The following is a 24,399-nucleotide window of genomic DNA, read 5'->3' on the forward strand; positions in this document are numbered from 1 at the left end:
TGTTTACAGGGATTGAGACGATCAGATGTATGTTCTACGGATCCACATCTGGAACATTTGGGCTGATTGGTGCACTCGGATGCTAAATGACCAACTGTATGACACGAACAGTGAACACGAATACTTCGGCGGGTAGTTTTTCGTAGTGCACTTTAATGGAGTTGCGGACGAAGATTTCGAGCTCGTGTCGCGACTCAAAATAAACTTTGAACGCACGAGAGGATCCACATTGCATAACTTTTGTAGCACGGGGGATAAGTTCGTGCAATGACTGCTCATTCAGGTCTTCAGGGACGCGCTTGAGTACACCAATATAGCTCGGTGAGTGTACGGACGCAGTAACATCATATTTATCACTTTTCAGTGTTGAGGCAATTGTATCAGCAGTTTTCTTAGATTTCGCCACTAGTTTCCAGTCACCCTTCAGTTTACGAAGCTCACTTATTTCCTCGCTGTTCGGACAGACCTTGTCAATAAATTCCTTTCGCGCACTAGGTGTATTTAAGCTGTCAGGTAAGTTTTTGAGGACAACAGCGTAACTGGGCGGGAGGGGGGGCTCCTCCGCGGGTTCGCTCGGTTTCCAGGTCAGTGGCCGATTTTGTGCCATTTCGTATAGTCCATCGACCTTACGTTTGATTTCGTTGAGCCGACAGATAGCTGTCGCTGAGGTGGATTCCCCGACAGTAGGAACAGAGCATGGTGTTAGGATCACAAAGGTAGGAATCAGCTTTTTATCGCGAGTTGCAGCATGGTTAAACCATCTGCACATATCTATTACGTTCTCATCCTCCTTCTTACTATGCTTAATCAGCCAGGTCTCGATTTTTAGCTCCTTATGCAGTACAGCTTTAGCTTCAATAATTTGCTCAAGAGTGAAAAAACTCAGGGCAGTTGCCGTGATCACCTCTATTTTCAGTCCATCATTCATGACACGTGTTAAAAAGTTCAGTACCGGATTGATAATAAGCTTTTCATCTTTATCGCTTTTCTCCGACATTGCAATCGGATGCCAAAGAATAGTCCAAAAATCAGTCCGTGGGCGTGCCAATAAGCGAAGGAAGCGTAGTTTCTTGCTACCTGATCCCCGCAGTTTAAGGGAGTCACACTCCCGGCAGGTACAACGGCCCTTGCGACAAGAAACTCCCCTCTTCTGCTCACTTATTGGTAAAATTTAATTATAGATGATACTATAGATGGCGCGCCAATTTACTCAAGAAAAAGATGGCGCTGGTAAGAAGGCCTAAAGAAAAAGCCTTATTACAATTGTTCAAGTTTTTACAAACACTACTTAGCAGATAATCTATCATTAGAGGGTAAACAACAATAGGAAGTAAACTTCAAAATAATTTAGACACTTTTTCAAGATAACAACAAGGAAGCAAACTCATCCATAATAGCATTGAAATACTATAGATGGCACTGTTTTTTTTTTTTTTTTTTTTTTTTTTTTTTTTTTTTTATATTCCAAATGCTTATAATTTTCCTTATTCAGATCTCACAAAAATGTTAAACCTCAAAGTGTCGAAACATTTGGTCACACCTCTAGTAATTCCTCATCCAGGCATTACATTCTGTTCACAGGTTTCAAGCCTAGGATATCAAAACACTTTGCCAAAATATTGGCTGTCACTTCACATAGCAGCATTCTATCTATGTTGACCTTGATCACCTCCCCTGTTTTTCTGTCCTTTTCAACGCAGTAGCAAGAATCATAAAACTCAGAGAAAACAGTTGCAATATTATAGACATATTCACAGAGTGGTTGCAAAAGGAGATCCTCTGTTATCTTCTGAATTACGTCATAAAACTTCAAAATTTCCTTAGCCAATTTGATTTCTTTTGGATGTTCTATTTTTATACCCTCATTTTTAGCATAGTTGAGCAATTGATTTGGCTCAACATTGGCAAGTCTAGTAATACTTCGAATTCGAGTGTACATGTACAACATATAAACAGCGGTGTTACCCTTATCTTCAAGCATCTTGTCAAATGAAAAAATATAATCTCCCTTCCTATTGTTTGACAAATCCGCGTATTTAATGCAACCATAGGCAACCGACATCTTGGCTTCTTCTAATTCTTCCGGAGACAAAACACTGTCACGGTTCTTCTCAATAAGCTTATCACTTGATCTTTTTATGCCTTCGTCTAGGAGGTCCACAAGTCGAATCGTGTCATCTGATCTTGTTTTTAGTCTTTTCTTGTTTTCCCCGCGCACAACCCCAAAACCAACATGATCAATGCGCACGCGATTTTTGTCAATATAATCAGCACGTTCCATACAATCAAACAAAGATTCAAAATGAGAGCTTTGTCCAAGGTCGGTGACATAGATGATCCAGTCTGCTTTTTCAACTTGCAGTCGGTGGCAGAAAGCGGCAATATCAGACGTGGCATAGGTGTAACCACCATCGGATTTAACCACAGTTAGAGGCTTTAAACCTCCTTTGAGTGGGTACATCATATATCTTCCTTGTTCATGTAATAGTAGGTTTCTCTGCTTCAGATCTTCAACTATTTTTTTCATAGAATCCTGGTAGAAAGACTCACCACGTTCAGTAAGTTTAATATCAAGGCGATCATATATCTTTTGAAATTCTTTCCTAGAGGTATCACAGATAAGTTGCCACCGTTTAGTTTGGTCTGGGTCATGGGCCTGTAATTCTACTACAGCAGCATAGGCTCTTTTCTTGAATTCACCATCTTCATCAAAACGTTTCTTCGATTCCTTATAAAACGCTTGCAAATCCTCAATAGGCAGTGGATTTTTCAGATAGTCAGGAAACATGTCATTTAAATGTGCAAGCAGCATCCCAAATTGAGTCCCCCAATCTCCAACGTGATTTAATCTCACAACATCATGGCCGAGATATTCCAACAGCCTTGCTAAACTATCTCCAATGATGGTGGATCTCAAGTGGCCTACGTGCATCTCCTTTGCGATATTGGGAGAGGAAAAGTCAATAACGACCTTTTTCTTGTCAACGTTCGGTGGACTGACACCCTCCAAACACATATTCGCAATTTGACGGACCACAAACTTTTGAGAAAGGGTGATGTTGATGAAACCAGGGCCAGCAATAGACAGTGACTCAATAATTTCATTCGCAGGGATATGTCCGCTTATTGATTTAGCCACTTCAACTGGGGATACCTTGGTGCCGGATTCTTTGAGTATCTTTGAAAGTCCCATAGCAGAATTGCATTGATAGTCACCGAATTTAGGTTGAGAAGATATCACCACCTCGATATTGAAATCGTTCGATACTGGATAGGACTTCATAAGAGATTTCTTGAAAATTTTCTTTAGCTCTCCAATGATCGAAAATTGCCCTTCTCCAGTTTCCGTCAGCGCTCTTTTCATGATGTTTATTCTGTACTTCAATTTGTCATTCTCAACTTTAAATTTTTCAATTTCTTCTAAGTCATTTGTAGGTTTTACTGTTGTAGTCTGCTTTCGGAGCTCTTCAATCTTTGACATCAGTTGTTTAATCTCATTTTCCGCAGATTCAGCTCTTATCTCAAATATTTTTGCAGTTTATAACTTTAGCGATTCTGAACTGAAAATGACAATAAAATAAAAATTGATTTTTTCAATTTTTATGTCACGTCGCTCATTACGTCATATATGGTTATTAGTAGACAATCGGTAGAATATTCGTTCTTTATTATAAAAACTTCAAAAACGCATAAAAAACTTGTTCATATTCATTTTTGTACATTTTGTTTATATTCAATTTTGTTATATTCATTTTATATTCGTTATTATGAGTCGGACAAACATCTCGGGGAGGGGGTTTCAAACCCATTAAACCCTCTGGATACGTCCTTGAATGTTAATTTTATATTTATTAGTATTGGACGTGATCGTTTCTTACTAGGTTGCTAGCTACCGCTGCAACCCAGACTATGGGCGAGAGATCGTACTTTACTGTTGATTAAACTTTTCAGTTAGAAAAGCCTGAAGTTCATTCTTTATTATAAAATAAATTACAAACAGGAAAAGCCTACGGCTTTTTCTTCTTTGGAATAGTAAGAGACGATCCTCAAATAATCAGGCAGCTAACTAGGTTTATAATTTGTTCTTTAACATAAACTTCATTAATCGGATATTTTAATATATCCTATATGGTCTAGAGGTTGGGATAGCTTTCACCCAGTAGGCTTGAGTTCAATTTCTGTATGGGAAATTTTTACTTATGATGATTTCTTAAGGAACATAATTAAAGTTTCTTAATGTAATAAAAATAATTTGTTTTAATTGCAAAAGGTTTTTACCCCATTAATTTCCTTTAAAATAAGCCATTGAACAACTCTCTACGATGTTCCAGTGCCATGCTATCTGTTGAATTACTAACCTATACTATAATTTAGTGGCGTATAAAATTTAGTATAGGCAAGAGGTCGTTCTTTATTATAACTAAATTAAGACAGTAAATTAATGTTTTAATTTAGTTCAATGCTCGCCTCAAAATTCCATGAGAGACTCATCTTAATGCCCTTTTATTTTGGGAAAGTAGAAGTCAGACATGCATACCTTTTCTCCATATCCTTATCTTTTTACCTTTTTCAACATATGCTACTTTTTTTACATTTTTCAAGATATACTATGTGTAAGCAATGGATAAATTCCCTAACTTATAGCTCTGGTCCTGAGGCCTCGGGGGGGGGGGAGGTTGAAATCCCCAAAACTCAATTACTGAGCCTTTCAACATGCTGTAAAATATACGTCTCAAAACTTTGCTGGATGTTTGTTTTGGGAAATGATAGGGGGAAGGGGCTGGTTGGTCTCAATCAGATGCGTTTTGGGAAAAGCGGGGTATTTGGGGGGGGGGGGGCTAGTTGCCCACATGACGTTTGGGGGGGGGTAGATATTATCTGATCACTTTCACTCTTAAAAAGGCACTAGAACTTCTGATTACCAATCGAATGAGCCCCTATGAAGTATTTACGACCATCCTTACTATAAAATCCTTATATGCCTCCAGGGCATCCCCCTTCCCATGAGGGATGTGAGGGGTTGGGCTTGTCATCTTCAAAGAAATAATTTCCAGACCCTTTTACTACACAAAACGAAATTGCTATCTTAAGATTTTGATCGGAGGAAATCGGGGAAGTGGTGGGTGTGGTTGCTCTCAAATTCCTTTTGACTCTTAAAAAGGGCAATATAACTTCCAATTTCAAACTAAACAAGCCCCATCTGAAGTTTATACGATTACCCGTTCCATTAAATCCTAATTTACCCCCAGTCCATAAGTTACAATCCTTGCCCCTGGGCTCTGGGGGAATATGCCAACCCAGGAGGCATTGCTATATGTTCTCCAGACTATTTTTAACAAAATGGCTATCTCACAGTAGTGTGTTTCACCCCATAATTGTTTGCCTTATTGCATTTGTTCTCACGGTGTAAGGCTCAAAGGCTTTTTTGTCCTCAACGTACAAGTTGTTACACTGGATCAGAGCCTTATAAAAGTTTACAAAGTGAGTTAATAATACCTGGGGAAAATGAAGCCATTTCCAGAGGTTCTTCGAAAGTCTTGTTTTACTGAGTATAGCACCTTATCTTGGTAATTTTTTTCTTCGTCTGGTGCTTTGGCAATGATGTTCTAGTTGGAATGATGTTTTGGGTTTGGTAAGCATATTCTGTTTTTTCATACGACTTGGGTAATTCTGTCGAGCAATTCAAAAATGTTCTCTGTGGGAGGAGCAGAGGTAAGAGAACTTGTGTTTTATTTTCGTGGGAAGAGGGGGTTCTTTTTCCATTTCCTCATACTAAAGGCCGTGTGTAACCCTTTTTTTTTATATATATATCTTTGGTTAGTGTGCTAAAAACTGTGAAAACAGAAACTGTGACATCTAGATCTTTGGAAGTGGTAAGGAAGCCTTGAACATATTGAGATGGAGGAGGAGCGTGTACAGTTGAGCAGACCTTATGCGGTTTGGTGCTGCATAGAGTTAGCAGTAATAGTATATTTTAACCAGCTCAATCTTTTTATTTAGTTGATTTACATTGAAAAGTTACTGCTTTTTTGTTTCTTGTATGAATTCTAGATCTGTTTTTTGTGCAATTGGAAGAATTCTTCTGCTGTCAAATTTATCTAGAAATGCTCAAACATCTACAAAAGCAACAAATCAAAGAGTAAAATAAAAAGCAAAGAATGATATTGGAATTTATAACGGGCAGCAATAAGACATATAACAAGACAAATTTAAGAAGAAGACGAATTACTATGAATGAACAAAACTCACACAAATTAAAACGAGCAATCAGACCCAACTTGAAAACGAGTTGAAACTACAATAAAAACAATTGAGTCTTTTATACTCACAAACAGCTAATGTGTCTTTTACGCTTGGACTCGGTCCTCACAGGGGAGCGATCGGGGACCGGTCCTCAACATTCGCAGGAAGACCGATTAATTTAAATACGTTTGCTCCACAGCGGATGCTCTTGACATTTTCTACCTCTAGTGCAAGATGAAATACTGGGTGTGACATGGCCAGAAGAAACACATTTAGCGTTTCTTCTACAGAGTGAGCAACAAACCTAATGAAAGGACGCACATCACCCTGATGAGCAATTTCTAGAGCTTGGAAATACGAACTCTTTTCTTCTTTATCGATAATTACGAGAGGAAATTTAGCTCGCATTATCATTAGATTCATTAGAAGTCTGGAAGTTCTTCCATTGCCATCAGTAAATGGGTGAATTGATACCAGCTTAAAATGAGCAAGTGCAGCGTATTTAATCGGATGTAAGCTTCTCGCGTCAGTTGAGTTGAGCCAGTTGATAAATTCAGTCATGAGAAACCTTACTTCTTGTGGAGGTGGAGGCTTATGACCGTTAACAGACACCTTGGTATGACGGTAAACCCCTCTTTCACTGGAGTCTACCAGACGCAGCACATAACTATGTATTTGTAATATGTCCTCCTCTGATATATCGCCTGGTTTGTTAAGCAGAGCACTCGAGAGATATTTTAAAGCGTTATCAATTCCAAGAATCTCATTATATTCAATTAAGCTTTTATCGGGCATAGGGTTTCGACTTTCAAGTACCAAACGTATCTGTGCTAAAGTCATAGTATTACCTTCAATCCCGGCTGTATGTTAAACATAGCGAGACTTAATATCATTTGAAACTTCTTTAAAAACTGCTTCATCGGGAAACGTCACAATTTGATCTTTCTTTCCTGCAGTATTCTGTAGCAAACACTCATCAAGTTTGTTTACTAAAGGCAGCGTTCTCTTGTGATTCTCTAAAGCTCGGGAATGGCAAGGAGATATACTTAGGGCTGTTTGGTAATAAAAATCTGCTATGTCTTGTTCTTTCCAGATATTCACCATAAGAGTTCAAAATGTCTGGAAGGCCAGGTGCTAAATCTCAAGCACGCTGGACCCGGATGCAACCCAGATCTTACTATAAAGTTCGATACCATGAACTGTTTGATTACAAACAGGAAAAAGCCCTTGGCTTTTTCTTAATTGGAATAGTAAGAGACGACCTGGCTACAACCAACGATTATGACATCATTGATCAATCTGTAGCAAGACTATAATTAAGTAGACCCATCCTTCATATTAGTCTAATGGAGTGCTTTGTAGTTCAATTACTATAGGCTATAGTTCGTTCTTTACTATAATGATATTTTCCATATGTTCCGGTCTTTTAGGGTAGACATCAATAACCCAGTGGGCAATGTACAAATCACTACTCTGTGGATCGTTTTTAGCAAGCTTTTCAAGCTCCTCATACCTTTTCAGTGTCCTCTTCACCTCGCTCTTTTTCGCAAGGTCAATATATCTAAATTGCCTAGAAACTTACATATTCTGCATTTACGACGAACCCTATTGATCCTTTTATGTACTTGTAGCTACCCCTGGCACCACTGTATTTACTGTAACTACCCCTAGAGCCACCATATATCAGTTACTATGGGCGAGAGATCGTTCTTTACTGTAACTTTTCTTGATTTTCAAGCCAATATATTTCCCTTGCTGTTCAAGCCAAGGGACAGAAATTTTACTATGCAGGGGTTTCGGACAAGGCGGTTTTAATGGTGTACTTTTTGTTTTGATCTGACTCTTTTTTAAGAACTATGGGTTTTTATATTTCTTAACATTGGACGTGATCGTCTCTTACTAGGTTGCTAGCTACCGCTGCAACCCGGATTTTGATCTGACTCTATTTTTAAGAGTTTTGGGTTTTTATATTTCTTAGCATTGGACTGATCGTCTATTACTAGGTTGCTAGCTACTGCTGCAACCCAAATTCACATATATATTTATTTATGAGAGGCAGCCTGGCCGAGTGGTCCAAGGCACTGGTGTTAGCCACCAGTCTCTTCAGAGGCGTGGGTTCAATTCTTACCGCTGGTATACGATTATGTTTGAAAGACTGCAGTGTGAAAAGACATCAAAATGCAGTTTTTGGTGGAAAAATTTATTCTCTTTTAGAAATAATTTATTTTAGTTACTATAGATTTTTAACCCAATTAATTTCCTTTAAAATGAGCTATTGAACAACCCTCTACGATGTTCCAGTGCCAAGCTATCTCTGGATACAAAAAAAGAAAAAAAGAAAAAAGAAAAAAATATCCCGTTTAGGCAGAATGTTGTAGTAGCTGCCACTTTTCTTGATTTTCAAGCCAATATATTTCCCTTGCTGTTCAAGCCAAGGGACAGAAATTTTACTATGCAGGGGTTTCGGACAAGGCGGTTCTAATGGTGTACTTTTTGTTTTGATCTGACTCTTTTTTTAAGAACTATGGGTTTTTATATTTCTTAACATTGGACGTGATCGTCTCTTACTAGGTTGCTAGCTACCGCTGCAACCCGGACTTAGCATTGGACGTGATCGTCTCTTACTAGGTTGCTAGCTACTGCTGCAACCCGGATACACCTGGAACCACCATATATCAGTTAGTATGGGAGAGAGATCGTTCTTTACTGTAAATAGCTGTCACCCAGCAGGCTTGAGTTCAATTTCCGTACGGGAAATTTTTACTTATGATGATTTCTAAGGAACATAATTAAAATTTCTTAATGTAATAAAAATAATTTGTTTTAATTACAAAAGGTTTTTAACCCAATTAATTCCCTTTAAAATGAGCCATTGAACAACTCTCTACGATGTTCCAGTGCCATGCTATCTGTTGAATTACTAACCTATACTATAATTAAGTGGCGTATAAAATTTAGTATAGGCAAGAGGTCGTTCTTTATTATAAAATCTTAACTATAGTGAAGCTGCGCATGCAAGTTAGTATAGGGAAGAGTTTGATCTTTATTATATATGTTTCAGTTAACATGGGCAAAATGTCGTTCTTTATTGTAATTACTATAGATTTTTAACCCAATTAATTTCCTTTAAAATGAGCTATTGAACAACCCTCTACGATGTTCCAGTGCCAAGCTATCTCTGGATACAAAAGAAAAAAAAAGAAAAAAGAAAAAAATATCCCGTTTAGGCAGAATGTTGTAGTTGCTGCCACTTTTCTTGATTTTCAAGAAAATATATTTCCCTTGCTGTTCAAGCCAAGGGACAGAAATTTTACTATGCAGGGGTTTCGGACAAGGCGGTTCTAATGGTGTACTTTTTGTTTTGATCTGACTCTTTTTTTAAGAACTATGGGTTTTTATATTTCTTAACATTGGACGTGATCGTCTCTTACTAGGTTGCTAGCTACCGCTGCAACCCGGATTATTGTAACTATGGGTTTTTATATTTCTTAACATTTGACGTGATCGTCTCTTACTAGGTTGCTAGCTACCGCTGCAACCCGGATATTACAAACAGGAAAAAGCCTACGGCTTTTTCTTCTTTGAAATAGTAAGAGACGAACCTCAAACGATCAAGTAGCTAACTAAGTCCAATGTATGCAATAATTACTTATTCCAATGATCGTCTTTTAATGTATAAAATTGCTATAAAGTTCGTTAAAACGATCCGATAGACAATACTGATGGTTAGAGTTTGGTCTTTAAGTTATCATATACTGCTAAAATTCTTTCTTATATGAACATTTCTTGGTGTAGTGGTTAGCACTTAAGACTTTGAATCCTGCGATCCGAGTTCAAATCCTGGTGGACGGTCGTTATTAAATGTAGCTTACTTATACTACCATTTAGGTTTCTGCTGTAATTCTTTCTTTTCAAAATTAAATTAGTTGCTATCGCCTAGAGTTAGTTCTTTACCACATCGTAATAATTTGTTTTATAATAATAATTAATTTTGTTAATTACAAAAGGTTTCTATATACAGCAGTTTCCTTTAAAATGAGCCATTACACAGCTCTTTACTATGACAACGAACCGTTTGATTTAATACATAAGTTACTATGGGTTAAAGTTCGTTCCTTATTGTAATTTCAGGTATTTTTCTAGTCTAAATTAAAAGATTAAAACTATTGTTCAGACACCATAAATATTTTTTCAGTTTATAACTTTAGCGATTCTGAACTAAAAACGAAAATAAAATAAAAATTAATTTTTTCAATTTTTACGTCACGTCGCTAATTAAGTCATATATGGTTATTAGTACACAATATTCGTTCTTTATTATAAAAGATTTAAAATTATTAAGCACACAAAATCCCGTGTCGAGTATCTAAAACCTAGCATAAAACAAAAACTAATTTTAAAATTTTCAGGTATTTATCTTGTTTGAATTACAAAATTAGTATTATTGGTTAGACACCATAAATATTTTTGCAGTTTAAATAATAAGTTTAGTGATTCTGGACTGAAAACTAAAATAATTGCAATTATGAGACAATAATATGGAGATATGTACTTTACGGGTTACAGGATACAATAATAAATTTGAACTGAGATGAAAAAAAATTTCTTCCAGGAGACAAAAAGCAAAACTAATTTTAGAATTTTCATGTATTTTTGTTGTTTAAATTAAAAAATTACTATTACTGATTAGGCATCATAAATATTTTTGCAGTTTACATAATAATTTTAGCGATTAAGCCAAAAAAGAAAATTTTGGTTCCAGGAGTTTCGGTTACTATTGAGACAAGTAGCTATTATTACTATAGAGTTCATTACATGGACTGTTTTATTGCTTCAAAATTCAAATATCTTTGAAAAGACTGCAGTATGAAAATACATCAAAAATGCAATTTTTTTGACAAAATTGATTCTACTTTAAAAAGTATTTTATTTTTAAATACAAAAGTGACTAGATGTTGCAATTTCCTTTAAAATGAGCTATTATACAGCTCTCTATGATTTTCCAGTGCCCAGCTAGCTGAGCAGAAAGAAAAAGCGGAAAGAAAAAAATATCCCGTTTGTGGAGAATAACGTGGTAAAAGTCAATTTTCTTGATTTTCAAGCCAATATATTTTCTTTGTTATTCAAGCCAAAGGGAGGTAAGTTTCCTTTATAGAGGATTCGGACAAGGCGGTTCTAATGGTGTACTTTTTGTTTTGATCTGACTCTTTTTTTAGGAGTTGGGGGGTTTTATATTTCTTGACATTGGAGGTGATCGTCTCTTACTAGGTTGCTAGCTACCGCTGCAACCCGGATTCTATTTTAAAGATAATTTGTTTTAATTAAAAAAAATTTTTAACCCCATTAGTTTCCTTTAAAATGAGAAATTGAACAACTCTCTACGATGTTCCAGTGCCAAGCTATCTGTGAAATTACTAACCTATACTATCGTTAAGTGGCGTATAAAATTTAGTATAGGCAAGAGGTCGTTCTTTACTATATTCCTTATAACACTTCAGGACAAGGTGGTTCTAATGGTGTACTTTTTGTTTTGATCTGACTCTTTTTTTAGGAGATGGGGGGTTTTATATATCTTAACATTGGAGGTGATCGTCTCTTACTAGGTTAATAGCTACCGCTGCAACCCGGATTTGATCTGACTCTACTTTTAGGAGTTACGGGTTATTAAATTTTTTAACATTGGACGTTATTGTCTCTTACTAGGTTGCTAGCTACCGCTGCAATCTGGATCTAATAGTGTACACCGCTGCAACTATGATTACAATCAGGAAAAAGCCTATGGCTTTTTCTTATTTGGAATAGTAAGAGACGAACTTCAAAGAATCAGGCAGCTAACTAAATCTAAAATGTGCCATGTTTTATTCTTTACTAGGTTTCTGCCATCTCTACAGCCTTGATACCGATTAAACTTACATAATTCCCATCAATAATTAACTAGACCCATCCTTCATATTAGTCTAATGGTTTGCTTTGTAGTTCAACTACTATAGGCTATAGTTCTTTCTTTACTATAACTATTACTAGGTTTCAGCTATCTGTACAGCCATGATACCGATAAAAATTACACAATTCCTATTTATATTTCAGTTAGCATGGGCTAGATGTTGTTCTTTATTATAACTGTTGAATTACTAACCTATACTATAATTAAGTGGCGTATAAAATTTAGTGTAGGCAAGAGGTCGTTCATTATTATAATTTTCTAGGAGTTATGTGTTTTTATATTTCTTAACATTGGACGTGATCGTCTCTTATTAGATTCCCTTGCTGTTCAAGCCAAGGGACATAAACCTTTCTATACAGGGGTTTCGGACAAGGCGGTTCTAATGGTGTATATTTTGTTTCGATCTGACTTCTTTTTAGGAGTTATGGGTTTTTATATTTCTTAACATTGGACATGATCGTCTCTTGCTTGATTGCTAGCTACCGCTGCAACCCGAATCATTTTCGAGATCTTTTCCTTCAAAGCCTGTCGATCCTTTATGTATGAAAACTAAAATAAAATATTATTTTTTCATTTTTTACGTCAAGTCACTCATTTCGTCATATATAGTTATTCTTGTCAAAAGATAAATGTTTATAAATATTCCATTCACTTTTTACGTCATATATGGATATCCGAGAAAAATTAATCCCTTTGTATCTTTTCAACAAGTTTTAAACAGTAACCTTATCAATGTGATTATAATTACTTTGTATTCGTTCTTTATTGTATTTTTTTAGGACTTATGAATTTTTATATTTCTTAACATTGGACGTGATCGTCTCTTACTAGGTTGCTAGCTACTGCTGCACCCCGGATGTTCTTTACTCTAATAATAATTGACAAACACCATTTATGATATGTTATATGGGTCCTTTATGTACTATAGTGAAGTTGCGTATGCAAGTTAGTATAGGGAAGAGTTCGATCTTTATTATATTCTAATGGTGTACTTTTTGTTTTGATCTGACTATTTTTCTAGGAGTTAGGGGTTTTTATATTTCTTAACATTGGACGTGATCGTCTCTTACTAGGTTGCTAGCTACCGCTGCAACCCAGATTGTTTTGATCTGACTCTTTTCTTAGGAGTTAGGGGTTTTTATATTTCTTAACATTGGATGTGATCGTCTCTTACTAGGTTGCTAGCTACCGCTGCAACCCGGATTTGGGCTTGAGTCCGTTCTTTACTATAACTACCGCTTGAGTCCAGATTATAAATTACGAACAGGAAAAAGCCTACGGCTTTTTCTTCTTTGTAATAGTAAGAGACGATCCTCAAATAATCAGACAGCAAACTAGGTTTATAATTTGTTCTTTAACATAAACGTCATTTATCGGATATTTTAATAAGTCCTATATGGTCTAGAGGTTGGGATAGCTCTCACCCAGTTGGCTTGAGTTCAAATATTGTATAGAAAATTTTAACTTATGATGATTTCTTAAAAAACATAATTAAAATTTCTCAAGGTACTAAATACGATTTATTTTAATTAGAAGAAGTTTTAACCCCATGAATTTCCTTTAAAATGAGCCATTTAACAATTCTCTGCGATGTTCCAGTACCAATCTATCTGTTGAATTACTAACCTATACTATAAATAAGTGGCGTATAAAATTCAGTATAGGCAAGAGGTCGTTCTTTATTATACTTTACTAGGTGTCAGGTATATCCGATGAAAATTATATAATCCTCATTTACGTACTCATCTTTTACTAAGTTGCATCTACGACAGCAAGCATGATTCATTTTTCAGTTATTCTTTCTTTTCTATAATTACAAATGGTTTTTAACCCCATTAATTTCCTTCAAAATGAGCCATTGAACATGTCTTTACGATGTTCCAGTGCCATGCTATCTGTTGAATTACTAACCTATACTATAATTAAGTGGCGTATAAAATTTAGTATAGGCAAGAGGTCGTTCTGTATTATAATCATTACAGAGAAAATGAATAAAATGCCTCAATAGTTTATTTTTGTCCCTCTTTTTTGTTTATTTGCTGATGGTACTGCCCAGGTTATTGCACTCTTTTGGTTGCCCCCCCCCCCTTTCTTGACCAGTTTTTATTGTTTTAAACTCTTTTATTGATTTACTGTATTTTAATTGCTGACACTTTCTTAGTATCCCTTATAATTTAAATGCATTTATGTCTCGTTCTAAGTTTGGTTTGACCAGTTTTTAATGTATTTATGTCTCGCTCTAAGTTTATTTTGACCAATTTTTGTTTTTTTTAATGTTTTAATTGACTTTTTACAGTTTTAATTATTGACTTTTAAATGTTGTTCATTATGGTTTTCTGTATTTTGTTGTTGTTCTTTGCATTTTTAGTCTAACGATTTATTTGTTGTCGACTCCAAAGTCCGAATTTGGCCCTTTGTGGGCTTTTGATAGCAATTTTTTTGGAAATAAATATCTTATCTCCTACCGCTGCAACCCGGATAACTAAATCAAATATATGTAATGGGTTTTTATTCCAGTGGTCGTCTTTTAATGGAAAATTTTAATATATTGGCCTTAAATATAACTGTACTAGCCTACACTATAGTTAAGTGGCCTATAAAATTTAGTAGAGGCAAGAGGTCGTTGTTTATTATAAAAACTCAAAGAATCAGGCAGCTAACTAAGTCCAATATAAGCAATTGTTTGTTTTTCTAATGATCATCTTTTAATTTGAAGTTTCTTACTAGGTTGCTAGCTACCATTTAAACCCGGATTGGGTAATAGGTTGCTAACTACCGCTGCAACCTAGATATTCTTATTTCTGCTACTATGGGCTAAGGTTCGTTCTTTCATGTAAAACTAGCAAAACATTTTTTAAGTCTGATGAAGATTTAACTAATGTGTCAAAAGTAAGGTTGCACGTCGACGATTTTGTTTTGGCCTTATTATAATTGGTATGGTGAAATAATAATATGCATATGGCTCTTAAATCATACTTCTTAATGGTCCCATATGGTTTAGTGCCTAGGATAGTTAACTTTCACTTAACAGGCCAGGGTTCGATTCCCGGTGTGGGAAAATTTTTAACTCTATAATCTTCGAACATTTGAACCTTTTATAATTTATAATGATGTATACTATAAATACTGTAATCTTAACTATAGTGAAGTTGCCTATGCAAGTTAGTATAGGGAAGAGTTCGATCTTTATTATAATTTTCCTTCGCTGTTGATAGGTATGCTTGTATATATATTTTTATTGCTGCTACATAAACTGCAATTGCTCCTTCCAAAATTAATATACGAATTTTCTAAGAAGTACGCCTCCGTATATTCACTGTGTTGTCGAACATTTTCCATTGCATCTATAAACTGTTCCGCAGTTGCCAATCCATACCTTGGAAGCTTTTCGTTAAACTGACAACATTTCTTTTGGATATTGCCATGAAGCTTTGCCAAAGCATTTCTAGCCGACTTTTCAACAGCATCCGCTCTTTCAAAGAGAATTTTAATCTGTAATTTCGAATACTTTTCGTGATCCCGATAAAACATGCGTAAAATGTTTCTCAATTTACAAAGATCAGCCTGCATTTTTGCCATCTTCTTGTATTTCTGAATGTAATTTTTCCCTTTGTCCTTATGCGTTCTTCGGTACAACCTCGCAGAGAATTTAATTTTTTCATTATAGCTTTTGTCACCCCAGTATCTACCCATTATTCTGGTAGCAACTTTTTTCTTATGTTTGTTTCGGTAATCTATATCGTTATCATACCGTTCCTTGCTCTTTTGTTTCGCTGTCTCAATTTTCCCTTCTCGATACCCCTGATCCGTAAGATACCTCTGTTTTGCTCTGTCATATTTCATTTTCTTAAATCCTGGATCACAAGACATCTTAGTAGCAATCCTTACGCGTGCTCGAGCTTTATTGCGTTTGGTGGCATTTTTATCTCTTTTAAATAAACTTTTCTTATATTTCAGGATGTTAGCTTTATTTTTTGTGTAGTAAAGTTTTCTATTAGTAGAAATTTGGATTGTTCTATTTTGATATTGTTTTTGGTTATTCTTTCTTTTTTTCCACTCGCGTGAGACCATATTTTTTCAAGATTTAAAATTATTAAGCACACAAAATCCCGTGTCGAGTATCTAAAACCTAGCATAAAACAAAACTAATTTTAAAATTTTCAGGTATTTATCTTGTTTGAATTACAAAATTAGTATTATTGGTTAGACACCATAAATATTTTTGCAGTTTAAATAATAAGTTTAGTGATTCTGGACTGAAAACTAAAATAATTGCAATTATGAGACAATAATATGGAGATATGTACTTTACGGGTTACAGGATACAATAATAAATTTGAACTGAGATGAAAAAAAAATTTCTTCCAGGAGACAAAAAGCAAAACTAATTTTAGAATTTTCATGTATTTTTGTTGTTTAAATTAAAAAATTACTATTACTGATTAGGCATCATAAATATTTTTGCAGTTTACATAATAATTTTAGCGATTAAGCCAAAAAAGAAAATTTTGGTTCCGGTTACTATTGAGACAAGTAGCTATTATTACTATAGAGTTCATTACATGGACTGTTTTATTGCTTCAAAATTCAAATATCTTTGAAAAGACTGCAGTATGAAAATACATCAAAAATGCAATTTTTTTGACAAAATTGATTCTACTTTAAAAAGTATTTTATTTTTAAATACAAAAGTGACTAGATGTTGCAATTTCCTTTAAAATGAGCTATTATACAGCTCTCTATGATTTTCCAGTGCCCAGCTAGCTGAGCAGAAAGAAAAAGCGGAAAGAAAAAAATATCCCGTTTGTGGAGAATAACGTGGTAAAAGTCAATTTTCTTGATTTTCAAGCCAATATATTTTCTTTGTTATTCAAGCCAAAGGGAGGTAAGTTTCCTTTATAGAGGATTCGGACAAGGCGGTTCTAATGGTGTACTTTTTGTTTTGATCTGACTCTTTTTTTAGGAGTTGGGGGGTTTTATATTTCTTAACATTGGACGTGATCGTCTCTTACTAGGTTGCTAGCTACCGCTGCAACCCGGATTCCTAACCTATACTATAATTAAGTGGCGTATAAGATTTAGTATAGGCAAGAGGTCATTCTTTATTATAATAGACATTGGTTATTGGTTAGACACCATAAATATTTTTGCAGTTTACATAATAAGTTTAGTGATTCTGGACTGAAAACTAAAATAATTGCAATTATGAGACAATAATATGGAATGTACTTTACGGGTTACAAACCAAAAAAAGTTTGGTTCCAGGATACAATAATAAATTTGAACTGAGATGAAAAAAAAATTTCTTCCAGGAGACAAAAAGCAAAACTAATTTTAGAATTTTCATGTATTTTTGTTGTTTAAATTAAAAAATTACTATTACTGATTAGGCATCATAAATATTTTTGCAGTTTACATAATAATTTTAGCGATTAAGCCAAAAAAGAAAATTTTGGTTCCAGGAGTTTCGGTTACTATTGAGACAAGTAGCTATTATTACTATAGAGTTCATTACATGGACTGTTTTATTGCTTCAAAATTCAAATATCTTTGAAAAGACTGCAGTATGAAAATACATCAAAAATGCAATTTTTTTGACAAAATTGATTCTACTTTAAAAAGTATTTTATTTTTAAATACAAAAGTGACTAGATGTTGCAATTTCCTTTAAAATGAGCTATTATACAGCTCTCTATGATTTTCCAGTGCCCAGCTAGCTGAGCAGAAAAAAAAAGCGGAAAGAAAAAAATATCCCGTTTGTGGAGAATAACGTGGTAAAAGTCAATTTTCTTGATTTTCAAGCCAATATATTTTCTTTGTTATTCAAGCCAAAGGGCGGTAAGTTTCCTTTATAGAGGATTCGGACAAGGCGGTTCTAATGGTGTACTTTTTGTTTTGATCTGACTCTGTTTTTAGGAGTTGGGGGTTTTATATTTCTTGACATTGGAGGTGATCGTCTCTTACTAGGTTGCTAGCTACCGCTGCAACCCGGATTGCTAGCTACCGCTGCAACCCGGATTTATCAGTTACTATGGTTGAGAGATCGTTCTTTACTGTAGCAAGTCGACGATTTTGTTTTGGCCTTATTATAATTGGTATGGTGAAATAATAATATGCATATGGCTCTTAAATCATACTTCTTTATGGTTCCATATGGTCTAGTGGCTAGGATAGTTAACTTTCACTTAACAGGGTCGGGTTCGATTCTAGGTGTGGGAAAATTTTTAACTCTATAATCTTCAATTTGAACCTTTTATAATCTATAATGATGTATAATATAAATACTGTAATCTTAACTACAGTGAAGTTGCGTATGCAAGTTAGTATAGGGAAGAGTTCGATCTTTATTATAACTACCGCTGCAACCCGGATATAAGATATCATAAAACAATTAATTAGCTTTCTACACTTATCTCATATGGTCTAGTGGCTTAGAACAATTGGCTTTCAACCAATTAGCTTGGGTTCGAATCCCGGTGTGGGAATTGTTTTTAAAACAAAATCAGGTGAAATTAATTAGCTAATTTGACAAGACATAGGTAACTAAGGGCTAGAGTTCGTTCTTTATTATAAGTCTCTTACTAGGTTGCTAGCTACCGCTGCAACCCGGATAATAACATTGGTATTATTTCATGACGTTTTCAGAAACAACAATATAATTTCGTGTTTTTCTATTCACGTCATAGCTCTAATATAAAACTATGATGACTGATATTCATTATTGATCTATTAGGGTTTCAGACAAGGTAGTTCTTATGATGTACTTTTGTTACTATATACTATATATTACCTATACTATAGTTAAGTGGCCTATAAAATTTAGTATAGGCAAAAGGTCGTTCTTTATTATAATTGCAGTGCCATGCTATCTGTTGAATTACTAACCTATTCTATAATTAAGTTGCGTATAAAATTTAGTATAGGTAAGAAGTCGTTCTTCATTATATTCCAGTGCCAAGCTATCTGTGGAGTTACTAACCTTAACTATAATTAAGTGGCGTATAAAATTTAGTATAGGCAAGAGGTCGTTCTTTATTATACTACTGCTGCAACCCAAATTCACATATATATTTATTTATGAGAGGCAGCCTGGCCGAGTGGTCCAAGGCACTGGTGTTACCCACAAGTCTCTTCGGAGGTGTGGGTTCAAATCTTACCGCTGGTATACGATTATTTTTGAAAGACTGCAGTGTGAAAAGACATCGAAAATGCAGTTTTTGGTGGAAAAATTTATTCTCTTTTAGAAATAATTTATTTTAGTTACAAAAGGTTTTTAACCCAATTAATTTCCTTTAAAATGAGCTATTGAACAACCCTCTACGATGTTCCAGTGCCAAGCTATCTCTGGATACAAAAAAAAGAAAAGAGAAAAAATATCCCGTTTGGGGAGAATAACGTGGTTAAAGTCAATTTTCTTGATTTTCAAGCCAATATATTTCCCTTGCTGTTCAAGCCAAGGGACAGAAAGTTTCCTATACAGGGGTTTCGGACAAGGCGGTTTTAATGGTGTACTTTTTGTTTTGATCTGACTCTATTTTTAGGAACTATGGGTTTTTATATTTCTTAACATTGGACGTGATCGTCTCTTACTAGGTTGCTAGCTACCGCTGCAACCCGGATAACTTGTTTTGATCTGAATCTATTTTTAAGGAGTTGTGGATTACTTCAGTTTTTATTATGGGGCGTGATCGTCTCTTGCTAGGTTGCTAGCAACCGCTGAAACCCGGGTCTATTGGTATCAAAGTTCCTTTTTTAGAGTTTCGGTTTCTATTGAGACGAGTTGCTCTTACTATACAGTTTGTTATCACGAACTCTGTGATACCACCGCAACCCAGAGGTTGCCAGATACCGATGCAACCTGGATATTCTTATTTCTCTTACTATGAGCTAAGGGTCGTTCTTTACTGTAATTACCATACCGTTCCTTGATCTTTTGTTTGGCTGTCTCAATTTTTGCATGTCTATAATCTTCATCATTGTGATAACGTTCCCTGCTCTTTTGTCTAGCCTGCTCAATTGTTGCTTCTCTATAAAGTTTAACATTGTGATAACGCTCCTTGATCTTTTGTTTAGCCTGCTCAATTCTTGCTTCTCTGTAATGTTCATCATTACCATACCGTTCCTTGATCTTTTGTTTGGCTGTCTCAATTTTTGCATGTCTATAATCTTCATCATTGTGATAACACATCTTGCTGTTTTCTTTTGATCTCTCAATTATTACTTCTCGATACGCCTGGTCGGTTGAATACCTTTGTTTTGCTCTCTCAATTATTACTTCTCGATACACCTGGTCGGTTGAATACCTTTGCTTTTTTCTTTTCAAGTTACTATCTCTGTTGTTTGTGTAGTACTCTTTTTCAACTTGCGTATAGCCTGCTTTGATCTAACCATTATTCTAATCAAGAATGAGAGAATTTTCAGTTTTGACTTTCCTTATATACTAATTATGACGTCACTCTATTCACGTCATAGCTCTAATATAAAACTATGATGACTTTCATTATTTATCTATTAGGGTTTCAGACAAGGTATTTCTAATGATGTACTTTTGTTTTAATCTGACTCTATTTTTAGGAGTTTTGGGTTTTTATATTTCTTAGCATTGGACTGATCGTCTCTTACTAGGTTCCTAGCTACTGCTGCAACCCAAATTCACATATATATTTATTTATGAGAGGCAGCCTGGCCGAGTGGTCCAAGGTACTGGTGTTAGCCACCAGTCTCTTCAGAGGCGTGGGTTCAATTCTTACCGCTGGTATACGATTATGTTTGAAAGACTGCAGTGTGAAAAGACATCAAAATGCAGTTTTTGGTGGAAAAATTTATTCTCTTTTAGAAATAATTTATTTTAGTTACTATAGATTTTTAACCCAATTAATTTCCTTTAAAATGAGCTATTGAACAACCCTCTACGATGTTCCAGTGCCAAGCTGTCTCTGGATACAAAAAAAGAAAAAAAAAAGAAAAAAATATCCCGTTTAGGCAGAATGTTGTAGTAGCTGCCACTTTTCTTGATTTTCAAGCCCATATATTTCCCTTGCTGTTCGAGCCAAGGGACAGAAATTTTACTATGCAGGGGTTTCGGACAAGGCGGTTCTAATGGTGTACTTTTTGTTTTGATCTGACTCCTTTTTTAAGAGCTATGGGTTTTTATATTTCTTAACATTGGACGTGATCGTCTCTTACTAGGTTGCTAGCTACCGCTGCAACCCGGATTAAATAAAAAAAACAAGTTTTTTAACTGAAAGTAAGGAACGACGTTAAAACTTAAAACGAACAGAAATTATTCCGTATATGAAGGGGGCTGTCCCCCTCCTCAACGCCTTGCTCTTTACGCTAAAGTTTTTTTTATTTTTTAAAAAAATAGAGTTGTGAGAAAGTCAAACTTTAGCGTAAAGAGCGAGGCGTTGAGGAGGGGGACAGCCCCCTTCATATACGGAATAATTTCTGTTCGTTTTAAGTTTTAACGTCGTTCCTTACTTTCAGTTAAAAAAACTTGTTTTTTTTATTTAATTTTTGAACGTTTTTGAATTAATGCAGGTTTTGATTTTGGCTCACCGTACATGAATAATTAAAACAAAATTTGCATATTATATTTGGTTAAATGGCTTTTTCGAAACTTGTTTAATTTTATTTACGAACGTTTTTATTAGTAATAAATATACGTAACTTAGAATTAACTTACGTAACGAACTTCTATATTCATAAATTTTTAACACGTATATTAGGGGGTTCGCCCCCTAGTCAATACCCTGCTCTTTAAACTATAGTTCGAATTTTTTTTCCAGTTCTTTAAAAATGACCTCTTAATCACAATCAGTTGATCAGTTGAAAAACTTGTTCTTTTTTATTTAATTCCTGATCTTTTTCTTTAATAATGCTGGGAAATCCGGCGCCCCCGTCATAGCAATGTCCTTCCATATAGCGCCCGCCCCGCTCCTTCCCCCCCCGACCCGAAAAAATCTCCTCTGAAAAAGTCTGTATACTTCCCAAGAACCAATACTATATGTTAACATTGAGTAAAGTTCATAACTTTCAGCCCTCCCCCTGGGGACTTTGGGGGATCAAGTCATCTTAAAAGACATTTTTATCATATTTTCGACCATGTTGAAGAAAATGGCTATCTCAAAATTTTGATCGGGTGACTTTGGGAAAAAAATGAGCGTGGGAGGGGGCCTTGTTGCCCTCAATTTTTTTTTTTCAATTAAAATGGGAACTTGAAATTTTAATTTCGGTTCAATTTTGCCCTCCAATTTTTTTCTTGTACAAATGGTTGGTTACTTTCACCCATGGGAAAAAAAAAAAAAAAAACAAACAAAAAAACAAATAAACACGCATCCGTGATCTTTCTTCTGGCAAAAAATGGAAAATTCAACATTTTTATAGAGAAGAGCTTGAAACCTCTACAGTAGGGTTCTATGATACGCTTAATCTGATGGTGTGATTTTCATTAAGGTTCTATTTTTTTTAGGGGGTCTTTTCCCCTTTTTTCGAAAATAAGCCAAGTATTCTCAGGCGCGTATCTTTTGATGGGTAAGATTAAACTTAATGAAATTTATATATTTGAAATCAGAATTAAAATTTGATTCTTTTGATGTATCTATTGGTATCAAAATCCCGTTTTTTAGAGTTTCGGTTACCATTGAGCCGGGTCGCTCCTTACTTACAGTTCGTTACCACGAACTGTTTGATTTTGCTCTCTCAATTATTACTTCTCGATACGCCTGGTCGGTTGAATACCTTTGTTTTGCTCTCTCAATTTTTACTTCTCGATACGCCTGGTCGGTTGAATACCTTTGCTTTTCTCTTTTCAAGATACTAGCTCTGTTGTTTGTGTAGTACTCTTTCTTCAAATTGTGTATAGCTTGCTTCGATCTAACCATTATTCTAATCAAGAATGAGAGAATTTTCAGTTTTGACTTTCCTTATATACTAATTATGACGTCACTCTATTCACGTCATAGCTCTAATATAAAACTATGATGACGTTCATTATTTATCTAGTAGGGTTTCAGACAAGGTATTTCTAATGATGTACTTTTGTTTTGATCTGACTCTATTTTTAGGAGTTTTGGGTTTTTATATTTCTTAGCATTGGACTGATCGTCTATTACTAGGTTGCTAGCTACTGCTGCAACCCAAATTCACATATATATTTATTTATGAGAGGCAGCCTGGCCGAGTGGTCCAAGGCACTGGTGTTAGCCACCAGTCTCTTCAGAGGCGTGGGTTCAATTCTTACCGCTGGTATACGATTATGTTTGAAAGACTGCAGTGTGAAAAGACATCAAAAATGCAGTTTTTGGTGGAAAAATTTATTCTCTTTTAGAAATAATTTATTTTAGTTACTATAGATTTTTAACCCAATTAATTTCCTTTAAAATGCGCTATTGAACAACCCTTTACGATGTTCCAGTGCCAAGCTATCTGTGGAAAAGAAAAAAGAAAAAAAAGAAAAAAAAAGAAAAAATATCCCGTTTAGGCAGAATGTTGTAGTAGCTGCCACTTTTCTTGATTTTCAAGCCAATATATTTCCCTTGCTGTTCAAGCCAAAGGACAGAAATTTTACTATGCAGGGGTTTCGGACAAGGCGGTTCTAATGGTGTACTTTTTGTTTTGACCTGACTCCTTTTTTAAGAACTATAGGTTTTTATATTTTCTTAACATTAGACGTGATCGTCTCTTACTAGGTTGCTAGCTACCGCTGCAACCTGGATTGCTAACTACCGCTGCAACCCGGATAGCTACTTGTCTCAATAGTAATCCGGGTTGCAGCGGTAGCTAGCAACCTAGTAAGAGACGATCACGTCCAATGTTAAGAAATATAAAAACCCATAGTTCTTAAAAAAAGAGTCAGATCAAAACAAAAAGTACACCATTAGAACCGCCTTGTCCGAAACCCCTGCATAGTAAAATTTCTGTCCCTTGGCTTGAACAGCAAGGAAATATATTGGCTTGAAAATCAAGAAAAGTGGCAGCTACTACAACATTCTGCCTAAACGGGATATTTTTTTCTTTTTTTCTTTTTTTTTCTTTTTTTGTATCCAGAGATAGCTTGGCACTGGAACATCGTAGAGGGTTGTTCAATAGCTCATTTTAAAGGAAATTAATTGGGTTAAAAATCTATAGTAACTAAAATAAATTATTTCTAAAAGAGAATAAATTTTTCCACCAAAAACTGCATTTTGATGTCTTTTCACACTGCAGTCTTT

The 24,399-nt window shown here is 35.1% G+C and overlaps 2 pseudogenes; both read right to left on the minus strand.

Annotated features, from left to right (window-relative positions):
- Positions 1–1,446: 1,446 nt before the first annotated feature.
- On the minus strand, positions 1,447–3,519 carry LOC148938479 (arginine--tRNA ligase, cytoplasmic pseudogene; annotated as a pseudogene).
- A 2,847-nt stretch (positions 3,520–6,366) lies between these two features.
- On the minus strand, positions 6,367–13,933 carry LOC148938480 (protein adenylyltransferase Fic pseudogene; annotated as a pseudogene).
- Positions 13,934–24,399: the final 10,466 nt, after the last annotated feature.

The sequence above is a fragment of the Artemia sp. Qi Xiang Cuo genome, unplaced genomic scaffold (assembly GCF_049724085.1).
Source record: "Artemia sp. Qi Xiang Cuo unplaced genomic scaffold, ASM4972408v1 HiC_scaffold_3223, whole genome shotgun sequence".
Lineage (NCBI taxonomy): Eukaryota > Metazoa > Arthropoda > Branchiopoda > Anostraca > Artemiidae > Artemia > Artemia sp. Qi Xiang Cuo.